We start from the raw sequence: 7,989 nt of genomic DNA, 5'->3' as shown, positions 1-7,989 counted from the left end.
CCCCTAATCAGACACCAAAGTAAAGCTATTGAATGGCTGTGGAGTTTAGGAGAGAAGTATGGTTGGACATATAAATGTGGAAATCACTAGGATAGATGTGTAAAGTCATGGACCGGGGTGGGGGTGGGGGTGGGAGGGGGGAGGAGATTACTAGAAGCCTGGGAAAGAGATGCAAGGATTATGTGTGGGACATATATACAAGAATGTTTACTACAAATAAGAATAGTTTTGCTTCTTCGTTCTATGTAAAACTTTTATCTCTTTTTACATTGTTATAGGTTTACATGAAATGCCTCTAATAGCTCATAATTAAGTATTATATTTGCTATGTTATTTCATAGATGTCCTTTATCGGATTAAAGATTCCCTCTATTTCTAATTTACCAAGAGTTTTCAAAATAAGATTTGAACTTTAACAGATGCTGTTTCCCATATCCATTGATTGTTATTATCAAATTTGAAACATATTAAATCATGAGCAAATTTTTCTGAAATTTGGGGGGGGGGGGGCGGGAAACCTACTTAATCACCGTGAATATCATCGTAATCCTCATCAACTCCTCAATTCCATTTTCTGACATTTCACCTAGGACTTTTCACCTATGTTGATAACTACTTATCAGCTTCTTGTCTTGTCTTGTTAGGAAGCTAACCGTGATTAACATCCACTACAGAAACCACTTAGCTCTTCTTCAGTTGTCAGGGGAGGAAAGGGAAGCTCCAATACAGTGACCCCAGGGTTGCATTGTTAATTAGCGGCAGTAGTACTAGATTTCTAATCTGGTGTGTTGCCCACCTTACCCTAATGACCTGCGCAGAAGTAGTTCTAAGACAAGTGGGAGGGACACCAGATGGCTATTTACATGCAATTAGGCTGATATGTGATTTTGTGAATTGGACCCATTCATCTCTTAGGCTGTCTTCCCAACATTTTACTTCTGAGCCTTAGAGAAATGCTGAATTGCCAAAAGAATGTGTTGAGGGCCGCTGGCAAAACACTCAGGCATCTTTAAATATGTTGGCTGAAACTCAGAGCAAAGGCAGAGCCATGTCCTGGGGGCGGACCTGGTCAACAGACCAGGATGCCACTTAGTTTGACCTTCCCACCCAGTGTTAAGGGGATGGATCTCATGATATCGCCAGGAACTCAAGGCCCACCCAGATGTGATGTAACTTTCCTGTTATTCGAGTATTTAATAAATCTGCTTGCGGTGCTGGCTCTCTGTGTCTGTCCCTCCATCAGAGGGCAGACGCCACACTCGGCCCAAGCTTTTATTCTATTTTTGTGTCTGTCTTTTCATTTTTCTCTAATCCCAAAAGCGCCTCCAACTTAATAGAACTGGTTCATGTCTCTCTCTCTCCCTCCGTGCTGGATGTGGAGAAGGGAGGCCCCCGACATAGAATGAATACAACTTTGAACATTACTTGAAAATAGAGGTGCATGTAAAAATAATTGTATTGTTTCCTTTTCTAAACTATGATGTAAAATTCATAGGGAAATTCTGTGAATTCAAAAACTTGAGGAACACTTTGACAGGTATAAATATTTAGGAGTTCTGATACATTGGGATGCTATTGGTTGAAGTTATGCAAACTTTTAACTTTGTAAAAACACAAAAGTCTAGAAAAAAACTAGAATCCTTTATAATATTTTATTGCATATTAACAGTATTTCTTTGGCTGCAGAACTAATTTTAGTTGCATGATTCCTTATTCAAAGTAAAATTTCAAAATTTCCAAAAGAAACATATTTGTTCTGTCTTCTACAGGTTATTTTTATTTTTAGTAAAACCATCTGTAGCAGGGAAAAGGCTGATTATGAGGACTTTTTGCAATGTCTGTACTACACATGAGTCTTCTTAGAAATTCAAGTCAATTTAAAAATATTCAAAATACTAAAGAATTTGAATGTCATGGGATTCAAAACACAAAGTATTACCTGGCTGGTGTGGCTCAGTGGATTGAACATCATCCTATGGACCAAGAAGTCTAAGGTTCGATTCCTGGTCAGGGCACATGCCTGAGTTTCAGGCTCAATCCCCAGTAGGTGGTGTGTAGGAGAAAATTCATGTTTCTATCTCTCTCGAAGCTCTCCCTTCTTTTCTATCTAAAAATCAATAAAAACATATTTTAAAAACCAAAATATTGCCGTAACCGGTTTGGCTCAGTGGATAGAGTGTCAGCCTGCGGACTGAAAGGTCCCAGGTTCGATTCTGGTCAAGGGCATGTACCTTGGTTGTGGGCACATCTCCAGTGGGGAGTGTGCAGGAGGCAGCTGATCGATGTTTCTCTCTCATCGATGTTTCTAATTCTCTATCTCTCTCTCTTCCTCTCTGTAAAAAATCAATAAAATATATTTAAAAAAATATTATCAAGGAACTTTTAAACAAACTAGAGGCCCGATGCACGAAATTCGTGCAAGGGGCTCGGCCCTTGCAGCCCTGACTTCATATGCTTCTATTATTATATTAGAGGCCCAATGCATGAAATTCATGCAAGGGACTCGGCCCTCATAGCCCCCGCTTCGTCTGGAAAGTCGTCTGGATGGACATTCTGCTGTTTGTTCTAATTAGCATATTAGCTCTTTATTATATAAGATAAATAGGAAGCATAGATATGTACAACCAACAAACCTGCAATGGGAATGGTTTTAAGATGGAAGAAACTTTGATCTGGTCCCTGAAAAAGGAGGAGTACCTACTAGCAGAAAGGGAAAGGACTGAGAGGAGCACAGGCACATGGTTTCAGCCTTGCAGCTGGTGCCTGGGGGGTGTGGAGGAAGATGCAAGAAGAGGAGAAGAGTCTAGAAAGTAAGGGTAAGTTGAGTTTTTTAAAGATTTTACCATGTAGGCAATAAGGAGCCATCGAATGTTTTCATAAATATTTTAGAAAGATGTTAGTCTTTAAAGCAAATTGAAATTTACTCTGGTAATAAGTATTATGTGTGTGCAGGCTAGAGGCAGGGGTTGACATTTTCACACTGTAACTCACAAGTGCAAAAAGAAGTTCTTAATGTCTCTGTAACTTAAGATTTTATTGTCCAAACTGGAACAGTTTTGAGAATAAAAGGTGGGTAGTTTTAATAATTATGCTGGGCCTAGCAGACATGGCTCAGTGATTGAGCATTGACCTATGAACAAGGAGATCACAGTTCAATTCCTGGTCAGGGCACATACTCCGGTTGCAGGCTCGATCCCCAGTGTGGGGTGTGCAGGAGTAGGCCAATCAGTGGCTCTCTCTCATCATTGATGTTTCTATCTCTTTCTTCCTCTCTCGTCCTCTCTGAAATCAATAAAAATATATTTAAAAAAATAATAATTATGCTGGGTCAACAGCCCTAAATTGGAAGTGTCCTGTGCAGATTAGGAGGTAGAGTCATCTATTTATAATTAAAGTAAATTTTCTTTAATTGAAAACAAACAAGCAAATAAAATCTTGATTCAGAAATTACAACTTGGACTCACCTAAATAAAAGTCTTTTTGGTTTATACCAGTCATGGCCAGATGAATATTAAGATAACTCAAAAGTCAAAAAATAAGAGCTAACACCTACATGAAGAATACTATGTTGGGCACTGCTGCAAGCATTTCCCATATATTAAGTCATTTAATCCTCAAGTAAAAAACATGAGGTACCTAGGGGTATAAGTTCTCATTTTATAAGTGAAGAAATCAAGACACAATGAGTTTAAATGACATGCCCAAGGTTAGCAGGTGCTAGAGCCATAATTCAAATGCAGGTTGTCTGGTACCAATATCTATGTCCTAATCCTTACTACATCGCCTCTCAGATGAAGTCATAGCTTGTTGGCTCCTAGATTTGTATTCTACTGAGCCACACTGGCCCCAGATAAACAATGAGCAATTTTTTAATACAAGTATGTCCCATGTAATATTTGGGACAACCCTCCGCCCCCTTCCTAGTTGCTAAATGAACTTAAAATAACCTCATTGCATGGGTTGGGTGTAGGGATGGGCCCTGATTTCTACTTGGCTACACACATCTGCTGGAGTGTCCCTTATGGTTGTAGAACTCACTGACTGTTCTTTTAGCAGAGCCGTCATTTCTCAAACCAGATTCAGCTTTGCCTCTACTCCTGGTTACACTGCAGATGCTCAAAATCTCAGTCCTGCTCCTCTCCACCTGAAAATACATGCTTCACTGTTAACATGAATATTAGAAAGCTTTTGTATTATTTAGGAATACAGTGGGGCCTTGACTTATGAGTTTAATTTGTTCCGTGACGGAGCTCGTAATTCAAATTACTCGTATGTCAAATCAAAAAGTGAACGAGTGAGACACGTGATGCTGGGCTGATGTTGTGGCGTTCACTGTGATGTTCGCTGCGCCAATTAGCAGTGGGGTATCTGAAGCTGGCTCGTAACCCGAATTTTAGCTCGCAACTCAAAGCAAAAAATCGGCCGAGAGATGGCTCGGATCTCGAAAAACTCGTTAGTCGCAACACTCGTAAGTCAAGGCCTCACTGTATTTAAGAATAAATCTATTAACTCTGAAATGAGCTAGAAAAACCCCTCCACTGGAGTGGGAAATAGTTTGCCTGTGTGCAGTAACAGCAAAATCCCACTATCATACTGTCTCCCTCATTATAGCTCAAAAATGAACTCAATTATGTATCAGAAGCTTCCTATAAGGAAAAATGTGATAAGTTCTGTTAGCAACAACTAAAAAAAAAAAAAAGCATTCTTTGTTCCTTGTTCAAAATTTAATTTTTCCATTGATGCCCTTTATTGCCTTCCATCTAACACATTTTCTTACCTTGCAACTCCAAAAGCAGACGAGAAGTCGGGGTACAGCTACAGGATTCTGAGTTCCCACTCTAGGTTTACACAGAATTTTCAGAGTCTTAGTTTCCTTTGGAATAATGTTAGAAAAAATGATTTCTAATATTGGAATAGTAATAATAATACCTGCCACATAAAATTCTTTTGAAATTTTGAGAAATGGTGAATAAAACATAAAATATTATAAATGGAATTCAAGGTTAACAGCTTCAAAACACCATCATTTTATTTGGTTGATTCTGGTCTCTCATGCCCCATTTGGTGGGTAGAATAGTTCGTACCCCCTCCCCCAAAAGATATATCCACCTGGAACTTGTGAATGTGACCTTATTTGGAAATGGGGTTTAGCTCCTCCAGGATCTTGAGATCATTTGGATTTCGGATTGGCCCTCAATGCAATGACAGGTATTCTTATGAGAGAAAGGCAGAGGGAGATGTAAGACACAAGACACAGGGGTGAGGGTCAGGTGAAGACAGAGGCAACAGTTAGAGTTATGGTGGCACAAGCCAAGGATCTACCAGAAACTAGAATTGGCAAGGAAGGATTCTCTCTAGAGCCTTTAGATCGGCCCTCCTGACCCTTGATTTTGGACTTCTGGCCTCTAAATCTATGAGAATACATTTCCGTTTGTTTGTTTTTAGCCATAGAGTTATGGTATTCTTTTAGGCAGTGTTAGGAAACTAATACAGTCCACACCCCACCCATCAGTAAATCATCAGCTCAACCTTCAAAATATGTCCCAGACCATGCACCCCCTCCTCCTGCCCGGGCAGCTACTCCAAGCCACCATCATCTCTTTGCTGGCTATCATGCTTTAATCCTCGCACCTCTTCAAGTCATACAGCAATGAGAGTGTGATTTGAAAAAGAAGTCAAATCGTGTCAGTCCTCTGCTTAAAACCTTCCACCTACTTTTCATTTCTCTCAGAATATAACCCAAAGACCTTGTCATGGCCCATAAGGCTGGATCTGATCTGGCTGTGCTCTCTCTCTGACCTCATTTCTCACCATTTTCTCACTCCCAGTTTCCTTACTGTTCTGCAAATGTGTCCAGCGCTCTCCCTCAGGGCTTTTCATGTTCTGTTCTTTCTGTCCAAATAACCTCAGGCTGGCTTCTTTGCAGGCCTGCTCAATCCCACTTCCTCAGAGAAGCCATTCACATTCATCTTATACAAAGTGGCTTACCCCATTACTGTATATCACACCATCTTCAAAGTGCTCATCACAAACAGTATTTGCTTTGCTTATTTTCCTCTTCTTAGCCCCTCCTTCTCTCTCTTATGAGAATGAAACTGTTATGGCAGAAATCAGGTCGGCGGGAAGCGACAAACCCTATGCACTCAGAGATTCAGGAAAGGACTGTTTATTCCAATACTGCCGGCAGTACGGGAGAGCGGCAGGTCATCCACAAAAATCTGCTCTGCTGCCCCCATAAGCCAGCTGCTTATATAGGGTAGAACAAAGATTACACAGGGAAATTGGACTATAGGCATTGGGAAGTAGGAGGCTGCGGTGGGACTCCGTTGTGTGTTAATCTTTCCATGAGAATGGACTGCACTCCAAGGTTGACTCCCAGGTTTCGAGGGTGTACAACTCCCAGCCAGGTCAGAATGTCCTTCCTTTAACCAACACAAGGCCATCATGGTTAACAGACCACGATCAATATTTCCCACAACCATCGTTAGTCCCCAGTATTCCTTTCTTGCCACTAACAAAATCTCCTTAAGTGTCAGGACCTGTCTCTCTTGTTCATTGCTGCATTTCTGGTACCCATGCTCAGCATACTGCAGCCACTAATAAATATTTGTTGAATGAAGAAACCAATAGACCTTTTCGTTATTAAGGGTGTTAACCAAAGAGGACGGAGATGGTAATATTTTCAGCACCTCCCCAAACAGCACTTTCTGGAGAGTAACCCAGATAGCCACCTACACACATTCTCAGTGGATAGGATAAGCGTCACCACCAAGGGAACAATCCATGGTAGTTGCAAAGTGAGATCCGAAGACAGGGCATAGTTAAATAGTATTAACTTTTCTGTGAAGTATTTCAGAATGCTTAAAACTGTCAAGTTCAAGAGATAAATTAATGTTAAGTCTATGAATGGATTCCTGATGGAATTTGGGAACCACAGAAACAATTTTCCATGTGTTTAACACTGGGCAATTTAAAAAGTGCTTTCACATGCCTTATTTTATTAGATTCATACCTGCCTGAGAAATGGCAGATAATATTATTCCCATTTTACAAATCGGTGTATAGTGACTGAGTGACCTGTGCAAGGCACAAAACTGCACAACTGGCAGTAGGGTGGTCCCAGACCCAACCAGGACTTCTGACTTCCAATTCCTTATTTTCTCTACTGTACTCCAGTCATCTATTTAATGTGCTACATTATTGAGCATCGACTGTTTTTGGTACTGTTTTAAGTGGAATTTATGAGGTTAAAAAAAGATTGGCAAGAAAGGACTCTCTCATAGTGGTTCTCAACCTTCTGGCCCTTTAAATACAGTTCCTCATGTTGTGACCCAACCATAAAATTATTTTTGTTGCTACTTCATAACTGTAATGTTGTTACTGTTATGAATCGTAATGTAAATATCTGATATGCAGGATGGTCTTAGGCGACCCCTGTGAAAGGGTCGTTGGACCGCCAAAGGGGTCGCGACCCACAGGTGAGAACCGCTGGGTCTAGAGCCTTCAGATTGGCCCTCCTGACTCTTGACTTTGCACTTCTGTTGATAATCTTTGTCTTTAGTTTTCATTTAAAAAAAAAAAGTAATGCATGTACTTGGGAGGAAAAATCAGTACAGTAGATGCTACCTGTCCCCACCCCACTCTCTCCTGACACAACTGCTGTTATCTGGAAATCCTTGAAAATACATGGGGTAAGTTCCAGGTTTCGACCCTTCCTGGAGGTGGGGACTGAGCTCGATGACCTTGGCTGGCTCATCCCCATCCCTCTGGGGGCCCCGGCACAGGACACTCCTGGTGGTAAGGGTGGGGTTGCGCAGGGGATAGGAGGACAGTTCGGCTGGAGAAGGCTCTGGAGTAAGGCAGCGCCCAGCCCGGGCTGGCAGGACCTTCGGACCCAGGTCCTCAGACAGGTTTACAGCGGGCCGGGGGCGGGGTTCCCGGCGAGTGGGCCGGGGCGGGGCCGGGGCCGGTGGGCGGGGCCGGGCGGCA

The sequence above is a fragment of the Myotis daubentonii genome, chromosome 4 (assembly GCF_963259705.1).
Source record: "Myotis daubentonii chromosome 4, mMyoDau2.1, whole genome shotgun sequence".
NCBI classification, from domain to species: domain Eukaryota; kingdom Metazoa; phylum Chordata; class Mammalia; order Chiroptera; family Vespertilionidae; genus Myotis; species Myotis daubentonii.
The sequence above is the reverse complement of the archived record's forward strand: the minus strand, read 5'-3'. Positions refer to the sequence as shown.